General features: G+C 35.7%; 1 pseudogene; it reads left to right on the forward strand.

Annotated features, from left to right (window-relative positions):
* LOC127983515 (NBAS subunit of NRZ tethering complex-like) overlaps window positions 1-22913 on the forward strand; it is a 153968-nt pseudogene that overhangs the window by 72151 nt on the left and 58904 nt on the right.

Consider the following 22913-nt stretch of genomic DNA (forward strand, 5'->3'; position numbering starts at 1 on the left):
TATTTTGGACCAATGAGATTCCATGGTGGGCGGGGCTGTTTATTGCAGTGCCTCAGAAATGGTCACCAAGGAAATAGCAAAATATTCTGTGGCTTCTTGTTGTGTCTGGTTAGAACATGTTAAGGAGATTTTGCTTGTGAACTTATTGTTTTTTAAAATGGTATTTTGGTAGAAGATTAGAATATGTCCTCTGAATCTGTGTCATACTCTCTGTATTGCTGTCACATTCACATTTCAGGTTTATAGGCTGCTATTGAGAGCCATAGCGGCTCATATTCCTCCCTCTCTTTTTCTTCTGTCACGTCATGTAACGGTACAGCAAGGACTTGCTTCTCTGCAGTAATAACTCTGAAATATTCATCCTTCTTTTCTCTCTCCATCTCCTCTGTCATTTCCACGGTCCTCCTTCAGCTGGCCAGTGATGCTTTTCCCAAAGATATGACACTTGCCCTGGCCTATTTACTAGCTTTACCTCAGGTGAGTCTGACTGCTCTATTTGCAGATCCTCTCTCTCTGTGACTGTGTGTGTGTGTGTGTGTGTGTGTGTGTGTGTGTGTGTGCAGCAGGGCATGCCTTAGCTCTGGTGCCTCAGATTATGGTTTTTCATAACTGTTTCTCTCACTGCAGCCAGAAGCATTCGGAATTGAAAGATAAAACCATTTAAAAGTCGGTAAAAATCTAATATGAATTCTAATACAGTTAGCCTCTGTCCTGTTATGTCCAGGGCCTCCATTTCAAAGTATTATTGCATTTTCCTGATCTAGATCGTTTAATGCTCTGATGAAATAATCTGAAAAAAAAAATCTTTGATGGGCTTACAATTGATAGCATGTCCCAGGTGATGCCTCTCAGTTCATGATCAGGTGAAGCTGGGTTGAAATTGATGCGCAGTTAGTGTGGCCATTGTCCTCCTCTACTGCTTTAGCCTCGATGGTCCTCATGGGTCCAGTTTCTGAGACATCCAGTCACTCAAAGTACTTACCCTGATTATTATGGCGATTACTGCAAGTCCCTTTGGTTCATTTCTTTTTGTCACTTTTACATTTTTTTTTTTTTTAATGGAGCAAAAAAATAAATACAATTGTTTAGATTTTTGTGGTCTGAACCAATGTTATTTTGGTATCACTGAGAAACTATTATAGGTTTATTACAATATTTTTTTCTTTTCTTTTTAATTTTAGTTAAAGTTTTTGTATTTTTTTTTAAATGTTTTTTTTTAATAGTTTTATTCATTTTTGTTTCAGTTTTACTTTTAGTTACTTCAGTACTAGGGCTGTCACGATATCAGATTTTGAACTACATGATTATCATAGTCAAAAAAAAAAAAATCATAATAACAATCTATCATGATATCGAAATCATGAAAAATGTAAAAATTTGTTGAGTCTCCTCAGATTACATCGTGCAGAACATGCATGGGTACCAATAATTTTTAAATATCGGCAATACTGTCCCTAATTAAAAAGAGATTTGTTTTTTTATCATTTGAATATCATGATTTTTGTCAATGTCGATACCCCTATTTAGTGCATTACATTAATATTTGTTTTAATATTATATTTTATTTCAAATAAAAAATGTTGTTTTATCAAGTTTTATTCTTAGTCCATTTTAGCACTTTAGGGCTGCCAAAGTGTTTTTTTATTTTTTTATTAAAACTCAAATTAATCTGAGGTCATTTTTAATATATATTAAAAATATATATATAAAATATATATGCACTAGGTTTCCTAAAGCTCTATTTTGGAAACCAAAGTAGATTAGTGTGCAGTGTGAACGTAGAGTGTGAACGCAACTTTTTGTCTTTTTCTATTTCAGGTGTTAGATGCTAACACGTGTTTTGAGAAGCTCTGCAATTAGGCGCATATAACTACTCTCTTCAGATCTGCTCCTGCCTCACATCCTGCTTTAAAGACAAGTGCAGCCTGCTTTGCCGGGGTAAGCCTGCACATACACTTTTCTCTCTGTCAGCCTACATTCCACAGCCATTCTTCTTTATCTGGCATTTTAGCAAGTTTCCAAAACACTTACACGAGTCAAGAACAGAATCCATTAGCGATACAATACAAGTTCTCACCTTGAACCGGACCGATAAAACGGGATCAGCCTTTTCTCTCTCTTTGTTTTGCCCATTTCTCTGCACATTCCCCCTCTGTCCCTTTTACACAGCTCCTGCGGTATCGTTCTTTTGCTCTTTTCATGTAATATTTCAGGTTTATCTGCATTGCACATGACAGCACTTTACTGCTTCCCTGCAAATTTTTGCATCCTCTTTCCGCATCCCTCTTTACTCATTTCTCCAGTTACTCTCTTCCTCCATTCTATTATCATAATTCCATCTTTCATTTTCACCCTCTGTTGCACCTTAGCATCTCTCCCTCTCATTCCTCTTGTAACTCTCGTCTCATCTCCTCTCATTCTCTCTCTCTCTCTCTCTGTTATAATGATGCATGCTCCTCTCAGTTCACTTTAAGAGTTGTTGCTTAACAAGGAACACTGTCTCTGTCTTCACTTTTCACACCGTGTTTTCCTTGACCACCGGACTCACAAAAACAACATATTAGTATGCATAGCATCCTCATCATAGGTCAGCGTTTATGTGCTAGTTGACTGACACTTCATAAAACCTATCAAGCATTATGAGCAAGCATCAAGGCTAGAAGTGTTCTCACAGGTTTATGGTGTGAAGCATGGGGTTATGAAGAACTGTAATTGTAATGATGATTGTAATGCAATAAGAATTGTGTGGCTCTTTTCACAAATAGTTTGAGCAAAGATGTGCTTAACCTTCTGAAAGGGTTGATTGTCAACATCAGAAGGTCAAACTAAGTATGAAATGAGCTATTTTATGGTATTGTACATGAAGCTTGAAACCGTTAAAAGAAAACTGTTTTCAGTTATTCTAGTGATCACATTAACATAAAAAATACATCAAAATACTAGTTATTAAAAAGATTTTAATAATAATAATTAATTATAAAAACAATAAATGGAAAACCTAGTGTATTATATTGGTGGAAAGTGCTGAGTCAGAGTGATTTTTCCCCCTATCCACCGACTGTAACTTTTTATATATTTGTTCAAAACTTTGGAATCATCCTGGAAATCATGAAAAAGTGACTCCGTTCACACTGCTTCTTTCAATTTTCATTCTTCCCCAGTTCCACTTCAGGGAGGGCAACTTCTGGTCTGCTTGTAACACTAATGTTACACTACACTCATTAAAAAAACTGAACTTTGACTGTTGCCCTACATTTTTGAGACTTTGACTCGTGAAATATGTAAGCACAGAGCATTGCACTGAACTTAGAATAAAATAACCTAAAAAATAACCTGAAGAATAACCTAGAAATACTCAAGTCAGTTTGTGTTGGATGTCGACATTCTAAGACTCTAAGACATTACGTACAAATGTTTCACAGCTTCTGGCATTCAGGTTTAATAAGAAAAATAGATTGAGTATACCAATGGTGAATCCATTTTCAATATGTACACACAAAGTTTTACAAAATATGGCTTAAAGGAGACGAATACGAAAAGAAAACAATAATTCGGAAGTTGGTATTTGAATATTTAAACAAAGTTTCGGTGAACACTTGGCTGCTGACACAAGATTGACAGTTTGAAGACATTTTGTTTTAATGAACTAGACCTGCAAGCTAATTCTGTGAACTCAAGTCATTAAACTTTTTGCTTTTGTGAGCTTGAAACCGTCTGTGTTTGTTTCAGAGCCTTCACAGTTCTTTTCTGAGAGCTGTCACTTAGTTAGCAGCTCTCTGCTTAGCTAAGGGCTGAACAGCTTGGATGACAAAAAACACAAGGAAATGTTCTTGTAATTATATCGCAGTGTGAAAAATATAAAGCAGCACTGTGGCTCTGTCATAGTTTCATCACAGATAAAAAAGTCACTGTTTGCAGGAAGATCAAGTGTTCAGTATGCAAAGTGGCATTTTACCTGGCCTCAAAATGACTATTCTGTCATTTACTTATCATCAAGTTGTTCCAAACATGTATAACCTATAAATTTGAAGAATACTGGGGTCCAACAACAGTGAACCTCAATGACAGACATTATATTGACAAAAAAACAAACAAACATAATATATTTTTCAAAATATATTATTTTATTTTCCACAGGAACTGTTTGAAGGAACAGCATTTTTATTTTTGGGTGAAACATCCCTTTAAATGTTTAGGGAAATAATGAGTTATGAGTTAAAACTGGTTAAAAATGTGAATTTTTTTTCTTACTATTAACATTGCCTGCAAATGAAAAAAAAAATTGTTTTTTCACTTTAGGCCAGTGGTGATTTTTATTATTTTTTATTTTTTATTTTGAAAAAGAATCTTATGCTCACTAAGGATCCATTTATTAAAAACAGTAATATTGTGAAATATTATATTATATTATATTATATTATATTATATTATATTATATTATATTATATTATTATACTTTTTAAATTAACTTTTTATTTGATACATTCAGATTTGTTTCCCTCTGATTTACAGCAGCTATTACTCTAGTCTTCAGCGTCAAAGATCCTTCATAAATCATTCTAATATGCTGATTTGGTGATTAAGAATTTTTTATTTTTTTACTATCATTTCATCATTGTTCATAACAGTTGTGCTGCCTAATAGCTTTTGTGGAAACAGTAAACTAAATAATTATTTGATGAATATGCAGTTCAAAAGAAGAGCATTTCTTTGAAATAGAAACATTTTGTAACATCATAAGAGTTATATAAATGTTATATGTCTTTGCTGAATAAAATGTTACTGACCCCAAACTTTTGTAATGTAGCTGCGATGACGGCCAAACTATACTGGATGTCTCCAGTCAAAAAACAGGCTTAGTGAGTCTGTGTAAGGACAAGAAAAAAGAAATGTTAAAGCACTCGAGAACCGTTTCACCCTTGAGCGCCGCAGTTAATCCCAGGGCTGCTCCAGGAGTGTGCGATAAACAAAACACACTCAAAGAATGCATGTCACAAGTATATTGTCTGCTTCCATTTTATGTGATTTTAGCTGTGTTTCGATTGCGCCTCGGCAGGAAATAAAATAATGACAGACCCTTAAGGTATATAATTTAGCTTGTTCCTTTTTTCAATGTCTTTGACGTCCGAGCTGGAAACTTTAAATGGCTTGCCCCTGTAAAGAGCAATACAAAAGCTAATGGAAGGAAATGATTGTTCGTAGATCTTTTCAAGGTTCCAGTTCTCTGAATCCACAGCCCCACGCTGCTGCCCACACGTGCACTAAGAATGTTTTTTTGTTTTTTTCTAAAAAGAAGCTGAGGTAATAAGTGGCCAGTGTTTACTGTACACCGTATGGCAATTCACACATCCGCATGAACATGCGCACTCTTCCTAATGGATGGTAATGTACCTCTGTGTGGCATTGGTTAAATGCTAGAGAAAATCCATTACCGCTGATGGAAAGAGAAAGAATATGATGTTCTGTGTGTTTTATTTTCATCTGTTCTCTTTCCAAGTGACATTTCAATTGGTGTTTGCTGATATTTGTTGAAGGAGATGGTCTTGCGGCATGCAAGCTGTACGACAGGCCTCTAACGCCCCCGACATTTGTACCTCTTAAATTCGTACCGTCTTTATTCATTTGTCTCTTCATTTGCCTTTTCTCTCCCTCCCTCCACTTATTTCCTTTATGGTAATCCATTTATCCGTCCTTTTCTCTTAATTTAAACCTCCTTGTTCTCTCTCACGTAACACATAATCTCTCTCGCGCCTGTCACACATCCATCCTTGTGCTTTCCTTTGCTTTCTCTGCCCTTTTTTCAAGCAGATCCCCCTCAGACATCATCACTATCACAGGCAGCACATGCACGTGTTGTTATTGAAAGTAAGTAGGTCCGTAGGAGCATGCAGTCGGGCCTCTGGATGAATTCTGCTCCATCTTATACGGCGCGCTGCCTTTGCATTGCAAATTAAGCCCAACAAGATGTTTCTTTCAAATCTAAGTGCATAATTATGTTCTCTGTGTAGGAATGAGTCTGTGATCCTGTTGTACTGTGACGCCCTACTAACAGTGAGCAAGTGTTTTCTCCCGTAACTGGGTGTTGTTTTCTGTTCTTGAATCTGTTGAAATGGAAAGCAGCGCATGTCTTAAATTAAGGCAGTGCATCTTTGGAAATGCATGCTTTCTACTTTTATTCATCCAAAGAAAAGATCTGCGATCTTTGGAGTTACTTATGTTTAGATGGATCTTTGTTTAAAACAAAGGTATTAGTCTTGGCTTGGCTTGTCCAAAATTCTTCTGCACTACTCCACATGGTTCTGTTAATAAATTTGAAAAGTAAATTTATACATTCTCATCAAACTATGAAAAAAGCCTATGCTATGCTGTATGTGCATATTATATATAACATTATATATAAACATTATTCAAACAGTTATTTTTCCATATACCATGTCATAAACACATAAATGGAGTGTAAAGTGTAAAGTTAAAACTCGTAACTTTGACTTTGTACAGAAAAACAAAGTCTATTTTATTAAAACCGCCAGAAAAAAAGTTAACAAGTTTGTTTAGAAACACTTCTAATATGCTGTTTTGATCCTAAAGAAACATTTCTTATTTTCAGTCTTAAAAAAACAAGTTGTGCTGACTTATATTTTTGGAAACCATGATGCATAATTTTTTTCCAGGATTCTTTAATGAATAGAAAATTTATTTTTAAAACATATATATATAAATATATATATTGCTGCCACCAAACTTTGTTTTTGTATATGTGTAAAAATGATCAAATTTCAAATTCTAATACATTTATAACTATCATATCAATTTATTTTTATCATAATTTAAAATCTGTTAAATTAAAAACTATTATTTGTAATCATCTTCTGTAGTAGATTCAGTTTTAATAGATTTACTACAGGTACGATACCCTAAAACATTACTTTTTTTTTTCCTAATCTGCCTTGCAGTATCATAGGTAAAGATAGTGAAGAAGTAATGAATTAAGAATTTGAAATAAAACCCATTTTCTGTCATATTTTTTCCACATTGGCATCCTATCCGCCTAATCTCCATCAAGTGTCTAGGGTTAAATGTCTTGCTCAGGACACATTAGTTCATGAATCACCCCCGAAGGGTTTGTATTGCCAAAGTTTCAGTTACCAGCCCATATATACTATACCACGCATCCATTCGCTAATGTGGAATAACAGACAGAACTCCAGTATGATTATAAAATGGCACGACAGCTAAAAGACTACCTTTGGTTTTTGAAATATACTTACAGAGATATTGTTGCTTGATAAACACATTATTAACGATTGACGCATTTACAGCCAGTGCTGTGTCTTTCATACACAGTGCGAGCTTGTAATTTAATATTGCATTCTGAGTACCAGCGAGGATGCGGTGATTAGTTATCAGCCTTTTATTTGATGTTGATGGATGTTCCTTTTAACTGTACACTACAGTATGTTCATGTTTGTTTGTTTTTTTTGGGTCCTTTTCTGTTTTTTACGCATTAAGCATTAGTAGGCAATGCTTTGATTTTTATTTATTTATTTTACAAAAATATTAATTTAAATAAACCCCATCCTACTGGATTTTTTGTGGGCAAAGCCAAGTTGCTCGCTTCTGTCTTTGAGAAAAGGAATCAAAACACTGTTTAGCATAATTGTCAGGGTGAGAGCGAGCCACAGAGTATACAACCGTTCATCATAGCCTACAGCAAACACAAAAAGTACATATTCAGACCACCCGCATGCCCATTATATTTAAATAGGTGTTTGTAAGCACCCTCTAGTTTTCCGCCCAAACCTTTTGAGTGTTTTCAGATGCCGCAGTTATCATTATTTTGATTTGCGATTCAAAAAAATTGTAATCGTAAAATTTGAATGATCAAGCATTATATTTGAGGCCCTACGGGGAGGCACTAAACCGGCCACCTCTGCACTCTTGTACACACACCTGAGGACATTTATCATAAATAGATGTGATGCGAATGCAAAATGCGATAAGCCTGTTATTTTACTGCACTTCAGACTAAAAACATGCAAATATGCAGTGAACCCCACACATTAACCTGTCCAAAAAGGTCTTTTAACATCATTAGAGGTAATTACCATCTAAAGCCCACCTGAATTTCTGAGCGCATCAGCCGCAGGGTTAGTTATTATGGTTCACATGCACACTAAGGCCCGCGGAGAACCCTATTGCATGCACACATAACACAGGGCAGGTGTGAACAACAAGAAGAGCAAAAGATGGATGGGAATTGACAGATAAACTACAGGTTTAGTCTTGCTTGTGGTTGGATTGTCACTCTCTAAAGACAAAGTGTGAGGCAGAGACAAAAAAGGGAATATCTGGATAAAGACGTTTCATCATGAAAGAGCTTTTCTTGGAGAGGAGGTTCAAATGCTTGCCGTAGCCATCCATCACGTCTCGTTTCTGCATCCCACAGATCAGTGGCTCTCAACCGGTGACCTAAAAATGAGTCACCAGTCTTTTCTGGACACAACTAACCTAAAGAATGGTGTGTCAGTTGGAAGAAGTAGCCAGAGTAGTAGATGCCAACATGGTAAATTCAGTTTTGACAGGCTACATTCAGGACATGCATGCAGTGAGGATAAACCAGTGTTGATATTGTTAATTAAAACTAATAAGAAATCTTTTTTTTTTTTCTGTCATTTAATACTTTTGTATATTGTTGAATCTGTGCAGCTCATGGTACCAACCAAGCACCAGCTGCAAGGTTTATCCAACTCTATGCTCTGACCGGCAACTACAAATGACGCAGCAAAAAGGGGCGTGTCTCATGATGTCATACCACCTAACTGCTATATTTATATGTGATCACTATGCAGTGATAGGATAATCAATGCGTATAGCAACCAATCCAATAGGACGGGCTTCGCTAATCCTGTCACACTTTTATCATGCTCTGTGCTTTATTTTCCCTAACAGACTTGTCTGTCATTGTGCTCGGTTTCTTTTAATGTTTTTATTTTCTTGTACCTTGTTCTTTACCTCTAAACTGTCTTATTATACTTGCCGTATAGTCAGCTTAAAACATGTGCTGTTTAATGGTCAAACTTCATTAATGCACAATCCCACACAGCTTCGCATTATCAGAGTCTGTTATACTCATAACATGCTGTTTAAATAATTTCCATATAGATTAGTGAGTAATCATTCTAGAACCTGTTCTTCTGTCAAGACTCTTAACCTGTTCATATCTCCTTGTGGCAAACTAGATTACACTGAATTCAAATTCTTACTTAGCATAACGATTACAATAGTGTACAGTAATAATGGAGGCTGTGTACTGTACAGGTCGAGAAGTGTGAGACCACATTATGAATCTGAGATTCACAATTTAGTTTAATCCTGGAAATAGAATGTTTTGTGGTTGAATAAATTGGATTAATTTTTATGGAGAGAATGTGCCAAGTAGGATTCTACTTTGCATAGTAAAGCACTGTTTTTGCAGTCTTACTCACTGCTTGTTTTAACACTATTGATTCTTTGACTTTTGTTTCCATGTAGGCTGATCCTAGAGAGCTTATTCATCTTGTGACCAAGCATGTGACAGACAACGCTGAATGGGATTGAGCAGATGAGGAACTGCAGGCCCCGATTAGTCAATTGAGACTAGATTTGACTCAAGCTCAGGTGCTACAGGGACTCGGCCGTGGAGTTGATGTGAAGAGATTTAGCAGAGACAACCAGTACAAGAAAGAGACTATTCCGGGACTGGTGGAGTAGGTACTGTGTGCCTGTGTACAATGAATTTTTTTTTTCTAGTATATAGTGACCTTAAGAGAACAATAGATAATATATATTTATATTATTTAATTTTATTTTTTTTCCATATATGTTTTGTATATATTTGTATATCGATGTTCGTCTTGGATTATTTAATATTTTTCACATTTTACATTAAAGGTAAAGTTATCTTTAATATAACATTGTGAAGTGACCTTTTGCCTAGATTACAACTTTGCAGATGCTTGTCATTCACAGTGAATGTGTCCAGAGTTGAAAGAGAATGACACACATCCTGCAGCTTTTAATCTGGCTGTCCTTTGAATATGACTTTCCGCTGGTCTCTAGAATAAAAGCTCATGTTTCAGGATTGATCTTTTGATCCAAACCAGAGTCCTGGCTCACAGAGACTGAGACTCAGTTTTGTGAGGAGTGGAGTCACAGGTCTGGGTTGACTAAAGCCTGGCAAGGTTTGTCATCGGGCAACACTTACTGTAGGAACTGCAGAATGAAGTTCCAGCAGCTCAGGCCAGATCTGATTTGCAAGAGCAACCAGAAAAGGGATCAAACATTCTTTCAGAGCAAGACGGGTCAGGATTGTTAGAAATATGTTACAGCTGTGTTCTATCTATCTATCTATCTATCTATCTATCTATCTATCTATCTATCTATCTATCTATCTATCTATCTATCTATCTATCTATCTATCTATCTATCTATCTATCTATCTATCTATCTATCTATCTATCTATCTATCCGTCTGTCTGCCTGTCTGTCTGTCTGTCTTTCTGTCTGTCTGTCTGTCTGTCTAAGTTTTTCTTTCTACCTCTTTATCAGTCTTTTATTTGATCTGTTCTTCATACCTGATTATCTAGGACATTGGATAAGAGTGTGTATGGGATCTCTCGTTCTCTGGCTCAGTGGTACAGCATCCCTCTCTGAGAAGTGCACATGACACACCTCAAGATTCTGTGATAGCGGGTAAGACACTCATACTTTCTCACACAAACACATACACACACAGCAGACTTTAGCACCACTCACACTCAAGATTTACTGCACACACAACACTTTTTCAGAGAAATGAGCCTGCAAAACCTCAGTTAGAAGCAGTGTCTTCCACGAGTAACAGTTTTTATTTCCTCGACGTGAGGCCCCCGGCAGGTCAGAACCTTGCGACCCCTGTGCTCTAGAGGCGCAAACAGAAGATTGCACGGATCGATTGCAGTGACTGGCTTCCAGGCGATCGGTTTGTGCGATTTTCCAGAACTACATTTTAGTATTAAGGCTAGAATAGTATTTCTTAAATAGTTTTGCAGTCAGTTTAATACAGCTTTGAAAATCCACACACAAACAAAATCCACTCTCCTGAGCTCGCTGCACGGTAAATTTGTCGCTGAATCATTGTTCAAAGCCTGGTTTAATCAACTCCCTCTCCATCTCTCACCGGGTTTAATCACCCTGAATCTCTCTCTCTCTCTCTCTCCCTCCACATAAACATGCACTCATTTGACTTCGTTTATTTAGTACAGATTGCTTGGGTGAAACTGATTTACTGTGAATGTTTTTTGTTGTTGTTGTTTTTTTCTGCCTGTGAGAGTCCTTGCATGCTCATTAGCATCCCCAAGGCTTCTGTTTTATTTTGTTGGTTTGGTTTTTTCGTAGCTCTGTGTAGAACATGAAATCTCTAAAATCCCCCCCATCAAAGATGTTATCAAAGGAGAGTGGCACCAGGGGGAGTTTGAGCAACTTTGGCAATTACACAAAAGTTTTATTGTATTGCGGTTTCTGTTTGCTAATTTGTCAGCAAATAGGCTTTTCTGACTGATGAGGACTTGTAAACACATATTTTGCATCGTTTATGTTATTTACTCAGTTTCCATGATTTGTATATGATATGTTTATATAATGCTATTTCAAAGGCATTGGAAAAGGGCCAGTTCTTTGTTTTAGTTTTTTCTGATGGTTGATTTTGTTTATTATGTCACAAGGCACAGCAGAGTTATATAAATGCTTAGATTTATTTTATTACAATAGACAATTTGGTCTATTAAACGTTTTCCACATTTTTGGCTAGATTTATTGATACATATTCACTCGAAATGTGAAAGAGTTAAACCCTTTTGTCATACTGTATGTGAGTTTTAACGCAGTCGGTAATCAGGACAAACTGTGGGACAGTTTTCCTGAATCCTACATAGGACAGATGGTCAGTTCAAAATGATGGTGCTTTCTCTGGACAACTGCTTTGTCTATATCTATTTTGCCTTGATGCCAGCCTGATTGTTCAGTCTGCACCAAATCTTTGGAGCCAAATAAAATTGCAGTTTGTTTTAGTCATTTATTTTTGTGCACTGATCACTTGGCTAAGCCAGGTTCTTGTTAGTCATTTCAGTCATATTACTCATGCTTTGGACCACCTGAATGGGCTCTTCCCAGAATTAATTTAATGGGTTTTAGGAACTTGAATATGATACTTGAGGTCACTCGGTTTTAGATATTTTCTTTGATTACTTTTTCAATGCAGATTAATGTACTATAGGGTTTTGACCTTATTCTGCCCAGCATGCTTTGTTAGGTGCCCTGTGGACCCTGAGGATACACTTACCAAACTCTGCGTGAAAGGCTTCAAATGGGTTTTTATTCAAATTTTCAAATTCATGATTCAGTAGAAGACACTACACGTTTCTAGTTTATTAATTAAGCTGAGGTTTACACAAATTTTCAACCAAAGATGGAGGCACACAAATACATTTGTAGCCTAGTTGTACCCTGTATGTTGTTGGACTGTTGATTGACCAATCAAATTAGGGGACTGTAAATAATTGTTTTTACAATAATGAACATATATATTGAAAAGGGTCAGTGATCAGTGGCCAGCCTCAGTCGGCCCTTGAGTGAAGAATTCAGTTTGAGTTCAGCCTCTGCCTCTGTGTCTCTCACATACACCCTTTCTCCGTTCTTGGGTTTGTAACTGCAGGAGGAGACAGGATTAATGGCTGCTGTGTTTAGTGAAGTATTGATCCTGTTAAAAGCAGTTATTCTGTGTTAATAAGCAGACTGCAGTCAGAGGCTCCTCTTTCCCTCTTTATCTCTCCCCTGCCGCATTTCCTTCCTGTAATTTCTGTCCTACCTGTTTTGTCTCCGCTATCTTCTTTCTCTTTTCCTCACTTTGTTCTGCCCTGTTGTTGTTTTCCAGCTTGTGTTGCATTTCTCTCTCTGCATTGCTCTTTCTTGCCCCTGGATGTTTTGCCTCCAGCCAATATAGTCATATCCATTAAACATAAGTTAAGGTCTATAGGGGTTACAATCTGTAGACAATGGATAGGGGTTGATCTCTGTCCAAATGGCCACATGCACCCTGCAGCTCACTCATTTTGTTCAATTAACGCTGAATATGATTAGCTGTAACACGATAAGAACATGCAGGAATAGTGTTTACCTACACACATTCTGAGACCTGTTTGTACTCTATGAATGTTTCTGTGCATTTGGCTAGAACAGTGATGTAATGTAAAAGTGTCCTTCTGGTCACTAAACAAAGAAATACATTTTTATAGTCCTTTTTATTGTAATAGGTGTTGGGCTTATCAAGGTGATTTAAAGTGCCATAGGCCACCATTGTGAAAACATAATCAGATCAGAACATTGCAATGATTTCTTTACGGGAGTAATGCCTACTGAAAATTCAGCTTTAAAATAGCATTTTAAAATATATTGAAATATAAAACAGTTACTGTAATGTGTAATATTTGAAAGTTTGCTATTTTTACTGTACCTTTAATCAAATAAGAGACTTTAAAATCAACATTTTACAAATCTTACAGACACCATGGTTCTAACAATAGAAACGTGATTTATGCCTCTAATATTCTATAGAAAGTAATCTACAGTGCTGCACCCCAATGTATTATTTTGCATATTTTTACACTAAATGTAATAAGAACTTCAACCACAACTTATGAATGCGTAAAAGTAAAAAAAATAAAATAAAACAATACAGAGATTTAAATTAAATACATTTTTACATTTGCATGTTTCATGAATCCATTGAAGAAAGCAATTATCACCAATAACAGCAGCAAAATACTTAGTGTAGTTATTTATTAAAATTTTCTCTCATTTGCAGAACTGCTTCATTTGTGACATTTGTATTTATGAGCATGCTAGCACATTTCAGATTCCTCCATCAGCGTTTTAGTGGAGTTTATGTTAAGAATTTACTGTCATTTGAAAACTTTTACTTCCATTCAGCCGTTCTCTTATATACTTGCTTGCATTTCAGATCATTGTCTTGCATTGTCCAAAACAATAATAAAAAAATGCCAATAACAATGTTAAAAATGTGCAAACAGAAAATACAGAAGCAAAGACTTTTTTTTTAAGTGGCCCTTTTCTCTGCCCCTGTGGAGGTCTGCGCAGCCCACTTATCTGACTCCATCGAGTCAGCATGCTTTTTATGTCTTTTCTCTCTCTTTCTGTCTACGACTCTTTCTCCATCCCGTTATGCCCTCACGTACAGCATCAGCAGACCTGCTGGATGAATGGACTTGGCAGTCATTGAAGGTTCGCATAGTAATTTATTGATAACCCAACTCTATAAAACATTTCCATGCATCAGAATTGCTATGGGATATTTCTGTGGTGCAGTAAAGCTGTTTATCTTTACTGAAAAGCCATTCAATTAGAGCGAGGTGGAGGGCCAGTCCGCTCGCCTGCTTATGAAGTCACCGTGGAGATAAATTATGGAAATCAGAGCAGCGCTAACATAAAACATGACACCCATAGAATCCAAACCTGACATCAGATTTATTGTGGGTCGGTAAACGCTGGCCATAGGCTATAATTCACTGCTTGAAAGTTATTATTTTTTTGGTCCTGAAGTGGTCAAACCACAGTGAATAAAGTTTAATGGCCTTTAAGTAGTTTGGCGAAGTTCTTTTAGATTAAACAAAATCAATTCTCCAGCACAAGTGGGCCATCACAGCGTATTAACTACGACCTCAATGTACCTCATCTGGTTCGGGGGATGATTGGGGGGAAAAATGCCTGTGCATTGCCTTAATTGATTCTCTACAAGCAATTTTCAAAGGTTGAGTGATCACTGCTTCAACAGACCTTGGTTACGACTGTGCATTGTTTCATTTCTCTCACCTTTCAGTCTTGCATCTCCATCCATCTCTCATTTCTCTCTTCCTTCAGGATTTCCACCAAAGACATCGAGTACAGAATGGAGGCTCTGGGCCTGTTTGAGACCCTAAAGACAGACCCAGAGTCATTCTACACGCACATGACTAAATACCTCAAACTGCTCAAGAAGCTCAAAACTATCGCTGTTGGTGAGTAACAGCCAAAATCTAAACAAATGGATCAGATTTCATCACTGCCAAAATGGTAGTCAGGTTTAAAGATCAGATTTGAAAACTAAATCTTTAAACTGTGTTTTGCAAAAACATTGGTTATAGCCTGGCAGTGAAATGTCTGTGAAATCGTTTTAAAGAAAAGAGGATTCAGTCGATACCTAGCTGACCTGGTAACACAAATGAAGCGATAAATCAGCTCCTGCTTGCAAGCATGTCAATCAACACCGTAACCAGAAATTTCCCATGTAATGACACATCTCTCTCCAGCTGAGCAACAGGAAATGGGTCACTGAGCTGTGAAGGTGCCAATGAAAGTAATAGAGGAATGTTAATTAGCCCGCATACAATGCATTTTTGTTCTTTTCTGATAAGAAAATAAATATTATTGTGAAGTACATGAGATGAAGTACACGGAGTGAGGTTTGAATGGGTTCATAGCTACCTCTCTCTCTCTCTCTCTCTCTCTCTCTCTCTCTCTCTCTTTCCAGTATCAGGGAATTGTATGTGAAGCAGGTGATAATGGCAAACTTAACAGGAATCATTCACTAATAACTGCATGAGAGTTATACTTATGTGAAATGTTATCCAGATTTACAACTGGTGCGCATACCCAATAATTAGTTCTTAATATGATTCTTAATATGATGTGCCTGCAGTTAGTAATGTCTGCTTAAAATACATAAATGTAAATATGCATACATACACATAATATACTGAGAAAATTGGCTTTTGAATTTGTCCAAATGAATTCTTAGCAATGCATATTACTAATCAAAAATTACGTTTTGATATATTTATGGTAGGAAATTTACAAAATATCTTCATGAACATGATCTTTACTTAATATACTAATGATTTTGGGAATGAAAGAAAAATCAATAGTTTTGACCCAATGTTTTTTTGGCTATTGCTAAAAATATACCCCAGCGACTTAAGACATGTTTTGTGATCCAGGGTCACATATATAGTGAGACAGAGAGAACTACTATTCAATTTTGGTTCAGTAAGATTGTTTTCTTTTTCTTTTTGACTTAAATTAGATGGAGCAAGGATGCATTAGATTTATCAAAAGTGACAGTAAAGACATTTATTATGATGCACAGGATTTCTGTTACAAGTTATTGCTGTATATGTGAACTTTATATTCATCAAAGAAACCAGAAAAAAAAGATGTATCACAGTTTCCACAAAAACATTAAAGGGATAGTTCACCCAAAAATGAAAATTCTGCCATTAATTACTCATCCTCATGTCTTCGGAAATACAAATTAAGAAATCTGAGAGCTTTCTGGCCATGCATAGACAGCAACAAACTAGCACATTCAAGGACCTGAAAGGTAGTAAAGATATCATTAAAATAGTCCTTCTGACATGGAAGAGAACAATTGTTGAATTAAGTTGTTATTTTTGTTTTCTCTGCACACAATAAGTATTCTCGTAGCTTCATAAAATTAAAGGGACAGTAAGTAGGAATTACTCCCATCTAGTGGTGAAATTGTATTTTGCATTCAAACTAATTTTGCTCTCGAGTGCCTCGCTTTTTCAAATGCGCGTTGCATCTACGGTAGGCGATATGTACCAAAAAGCTTTGACGGGATGTCTTCTAATAGCACTTCGTCGAGTTTTCCTTCAGGTGAACAGGTGTGTTATTTCAAACAAACTGCAACATGACCATAAACAAACAAATGTTACAGTATGAATTACTGACTGTGGAAAACATGAAATATTGTAATTAGTAGTTATGTCTTCTTTATTCGTTATATTTTCTGAATAATGTGCATTGTTAGATATAAAAAAAATATTGTAATATAGATTGTAACACTGACTTTATCCAGCATTAGCTCTTTCCACCTAGAAAAAGCTTCCCTGACATTAACTCTTGTTTTCTGTAATCTACGGTCACGTTTCCTTTTACGTTCTATTTTTGACTGTTTTGGCGACGATGTTTTCTTCTCCTGTGGCGCGGCAAATGTATGGTCCATAATAAGAATGCAATCCAGACTTTTAAACTTGCCGGTGCAGTTTCAAGCGCCTCTCACTGCTCTGCACCTGCGTTTCTGGCTCTGACCGAAAACGCGTTGTGGAAACGCGTTGGCTTAGTACTTTTTGTCCCTCTCTGCTATTATAGTTTTGCAAGATGGCGGAACTACATGGAAGCCTCCGTCGACCTACCCATCCCATGTATATAAAGATAATAAATTCTTCATTTACGAGGATTAGTTTAAACATTGGCATAGGTATTTGTACACCATTGAGGGCATATTTATGAATACAAATATTGATTTTAGATAATAAAATACCTAAAAAGTTACTTATTGTCCCTTTAAGGTTGAACCACTGATGTCACATGGGTTATTTTAACAATGTCCTTGCTACATGTCTTGGGTTTGTATGTGGTAGTTGCAATGCTGTCTATGCAGGGTCAGAAAGCTCTCGGATGTCAGTTCTGAAGATGAATAAAAGTCTTATGGATTTGAAACTACATGAGGGTGAGTAACTGATGACAGAATTTTTAACTACTGTATCCCTTTAAATATCAACTGTTTACAAGCATAGTAGCATCATTACTGAAGAATCATGTGGTACTGAAGACTGAAGTAATAACTTAAAAAAAAATCAGCTTTGCTGTCACATGAACTACTTACATTTTAACTTGATAATCTTGGAGAGAGTGTTTTGAGAGGACAGGAGTGAAATTTTCACACCTCACTCTTTTCTGTCTCAAATCATATACCTTCCCTTTTAAGCACTTACACTTAGTAGGCACCGAAAACACACTCTGTCGCATACATGCTCCCAGACAGACCTGTAAAGACTGTTCATAGCATCTGCCACAACCCAAGGGAGAGAGATCGCACATTTTTTTTCACATCCCTGTCTGTTAGAGTATGTGTGTGTGTGTGTGTGTGTGTGTGTGTGTGTGTGTGTGTGTGTGTGTGTTGAATGCCCTTCTGGCCCCTGTCGTGAGATGGGCCCATTCTCAGAGGCAGGTGTTTCAATATTTAATGCCCTGATGAGGCCTTGTGTGTCAGTGTAATGTTGTCTGTCTGACTTGATATATCCTGGAGGCATGCCAAGTCTACACCTATTCACATAGATTGACACATATAGAAGCCACATAAAAACTTGAAACTAAAACAAATGTCCAATAAATTTTGAATTAGCAGAGATGGAGAAAGTATTCTCAAATTTCACATAGTGGATTCCAGTATGTCAAATTGCCCCATACTGTGACAGCATGGTCACAAAAGGCCAGCATGTTCAGGGAACTGGTGAATAATGTGCAAAATTGTTTTTGGGTTTTTTTTTACTTTAAGGTATGTGCCTGTATAGAAATTGATTAAAGACATTGAACTCACCCATCCTGAGAAATAGTAATTGCAGAAGAAAGTGTGGCAACTGTTGCTGAAGTCATAATGTCTTGTTCTTTAGGTCTGGACTATAAGAAGTTGACCGATCAGGATTCTGATCCTTTAAAAGCTCTGGAGCCGGTACTGACCAGCCAGAACGTCCTGCCAATCTCCAAACTGGCCCCTTGAATCCCCCTTAAGGGAGGTGGAATGCTTACTTCTGGCGCTGTACATGCCACCTGCCTTCATCAACTGTTCTGGGAAAGGGATCAGCATGTGCTGGAAAAGCCCCCCAGTGTGATCACGGCTTTCTGCATGCCTGCGACACCTGTGCCAAATACTTTGACCGACTTCTGCCTGTAGATTCTGTTAACTTCTTGGATGCCATTACCTTTTCCCCTGAAGCAGCCAGTAAGGTGAGTCTAATGTAAAACATTTTTTTTCTCTCATAAAAATATTTGACAAAATTTCCAGTGAGTACAAGAAAAGATTTCAAGAAATCTGTCTGTATCTATAAGCAAATCGCTGTGGATATATTTTAAATACAGTCAGTCAAATTCATGATCATATCATTATTCCCTTCTTTTATTTGCTTCCCACTCATTTGACAACTTAATGGAGGATTAGGAGGGCCACTTAAAACTAAAAACTTAAAATTGATTATCAGTGTATTACATAAAAACATAAATAAAAAAATATATATAATAAAGTATTTACGTAAAACAAATATTTTAATTGCAATTTAAAAGTATATTAACTGTCTATTTTTTGTCCAGTTGAAAAGTTTATTTTACTGTTACATTTAACTGTTACATTTAACTATTTATTTACTACTATACAAAGGCAAATGGCCACTGCCTTTTCCATTTAAAAATGCACTTTAAAGTGATTATTACTGTATTTTCCACATTGTATCCACTTGATAGCATCAAATCAGAAATGCTCCTGTATACTCCAGAATGCCAGACTAGCATATTTAAAGTCTGTTTCTACAATTAACATTAATCATTCAAATCAACATATGCACATCTATATGCCATAACACATGTATGGTGTGTTCAAATACTTCTCTGGACATGTTCATGCCTAATAAGTGTTGTTTGATGTTTTAGCACCTCTCTTTTCTTCCTTTCTCTCACAGCTTCATTTTCTATTTATTCTCCCTGGAAGTCAAACATCCACATGCATACAAAAAAGACCCATACGCATGGCCCTGTGGCAAACATCCTAAATGAGCCTCTGTAATCAAAAGGCTAATCGCTGATGCTCAGTGGCCCCTGGAGTGTTCAGATGATGTTATTGTAATGATTGTTATGTTGATATAATGTTAGAATGATTAGAGTTTGCAGAAAACAAGTTACAAACATTCATTGCCATAAACACACACCCACTTCCACCATTAAGGTAAGAGCCGCATTGATTTGGTGCTCAAGAATACCACAGGGAAAAACAACCAATGACATCTGCCACGCTTCTGCCGTAGACTGTGTGTGAACTGGAAGTAAATACAGTTAACGTATGTGCGTGTGTGCGTAAATGACAGCAGGAGAGTGTTGGAGGTAAACAGTATAAGATGAATCCAGGCATGTGAAGTGTTCTCAGCGAGATGAATCTGGATGAGACCGAATTATGCGACATCATTACTGTTGGGGATTATAATAGTAGATATGCAGCAGAACAATGGTCCATTGCTAACTGAATGTTATTAGAAACAGAAAACCAAGAGCATGTTTCTTCATTTTAGGTTGTGGGCCAATTCTGGGTAGCTTTTGCAATATAGGGTCACCTTTGGGTGACTATTAAAATCCATTTAGAATTTAGATTAATTCACTATTGTTATGGGGATGATTCATTACAATAACAATGATGAAAAACTGCTTGAACATGTGAACTTCATGGATAGTTTAATGATTTTTCTGACTTTTTGAACAGAACGCAAAAGAAAGATGTGCAGATAAACTAGTCAATCTCACTCAGTTATTTGGTTGGTGGAAAACTAGTTTATAATTTTGATTCATTATAGTTTTGAAGAATATTTATTGTTAAAAGTGCTAAAATAAATTCCAATTCAACTGCAAATCCATATAATATTTAAATAATTTACTTTAGATATAATAAAAACACTTTACCTTAAGCTTTTATGTATAATTGGATTATAAAAAGAAGTGTCAATGCATTATTTATGCTTTGCAGTGCACCATAATGCATTGTACAAACTCATGAATAATTTTAACCACAGTTAATACATTATAATACTTATAAATGTATTGTTAAACTATGCATTTGGTTATAATTATATACAACAAGGTATTACAATGCAAATTATGAATAATTATAATGCTTTAAACTCCTTAATAATCTTTTATAAATCATTATACATAAATGCTTTAAGTAAAGTGTTGCTAAAATGTCAATATAATAAAGTGACATTGTTTTTTGTTTGTTTTTCTATATACCTTTATAATGAAATAGAACATTTCTATTTCAAATAAATGCTGTTCTTTTGAACTTTATATCCATCCAAAAAAAAAACAAAAAAAAAAATTTTGCAGAATATTGCAGATTCCACTAAAAATAGTAAGCAACTCGGCCGTCTTCAATATTGCTAATAAGATATTTCTTGAGCACTATTTTAGTTTGTTCTAATAATTTCTTAAGTATTGTTTTGTATGTATTAAAAATTGAAAATGTATTAAATTAGAAAATTGCTTGTTAACTTGTGATTATATTTAACATTATAACTGTTTTACTGTTTTTTTTTTAATCAAATAAATGTGCATAAGTGAGCAAAGAGACTACTTTCTGAAAGATTATGTTGTAATGGTATTTTATATATTATACATTGTATATTATTATTATAATAATTTATTTTAATGCATATGAAAATAAATAGCTGCTTTTATATTGGAAATGCATCATTATATTTGTTAAGCTGATATATAAAAAATAAACATAAAAAAATGTAACATTATATTTAACATTGCTTTTCGTGTGTTTTATGTATGTGTTTAGCTCTCTGTAGAGGCCAGGCTGGAGATCACGAAGCGTGCACAGAAGGCTCCTTTTTTTTCTTTTTCTCTCTTTCATGCTGTTTTCCTCCCCCTTCACAATTTCTCACTTTCCTGACCTGTGTGACAGTGGCTGTGATTGATTGGCAGGTTTGTAGCTTGTGTCCTGTCTACAGGATAGTAGCAGGCAGTCCATGTCAACCTGTGGTTTCTTAAATGCACACATGGAGCCATTTGTATATGGAAATATATGAATTCATTTTTACAGTGCACACTTATCGAGCAGATACTGCTGCATCTCATTACCGACACAACCTCACCGTGTCACACGACGTCCTCCCATAGGAATGTGCATGATTCCAGAAACTGCAGTGTGAATCTCTGTTCCAGTTGCCTTGCTGCCTCCAACCTACCAGTGTAGGGGAAGTCATTAAATTAAAGTAGCAATGCTGCTAACTTAAATAAAAAATGATATGCAAGTAGTGACAGATCTTTTCTTCCATATTTCGATGTACATCTGAGTGTAATGGATTATCAAAAAAGAAAAACTTGGACTTGGTTCTATCCATGGGTTGGAGATTGGATTTTGCACTTAATATTGAATGCAGATAAATGCGAGCTTGAAGGGGCTGGTTTATGTAGACTAAAAATGAGTCAGATTGTAGACTTAAATGAGTCCTGCATACTAGGTAAATATTTTAGAAACAAAAAATGGTTGGATAAATCATAAGCAATAAAATCTATAACATGCATTCACAAATATATTTTTTTTTCATGCCGTCGAAAAAACATTTTCATACAGTAGCTTAAGATGTTTTTAATATGGTGTAGATTTTTCATTAAAATACTGCTTTTTTTTAAAGAACAGCAAATGGATATTTGACTCACAATTGATTCATGATAAATTAGCATGGTGCTAAGCTATTAGAGCAGTACTCTAATATTTATAAAAATTTACTAATATGTGACCCTGGACCACAGAAAAAGTCACTGGGGTATATTTGTAGCAATAATCCAAAAAACATTATATAGGTCAAAATATAATATAATTTTTTCTTTTATGCTAAAAATCATTACTATATTAAGTAAAGATAATCTTCCATAAAGATATTTTGTATATTTCCTACCATTTGATTAGTGATATGCATTGCTAAGAACTTCATTTGGACAACTTTAAAGGTGGTTTTCTCAGTATTTAGATTTTTTTGCACCCTCAGATTCCAGATTTTCACATAATTGTATATTGGCCAAATATTGTCCCATCCTAACAAACAATCACTGGAAACATCAATGGAAAGCATCAATGGAATGCTTATTTATTCAGCTTTCAGATGATGCAAAAATCTCAGTTTTGAGAAATTAACCCATATGACTGGTTTTGTGGCCCATGGGTCACACATTTGCTAAATAATCATCAATCATTTTAATCAAATGGAATCATA

Source organism: Carassius gibelio, chromosome B20 (assembly GCF_023724105.1).
Source record: "Carassius gibelio isolate Cgi1373 ecotype wild population from Czech Republic chromosome B20, carGib1.2-hapl.c, whole genome shotgun sequence".
Classification (NCBI taxonomy): domain Eukaryota; kingdom Metazoa; phylum Chordata; class Actinopteri; order Cypriniformes; family Cyprinidae; genus Carassius; species Carassius gibelio.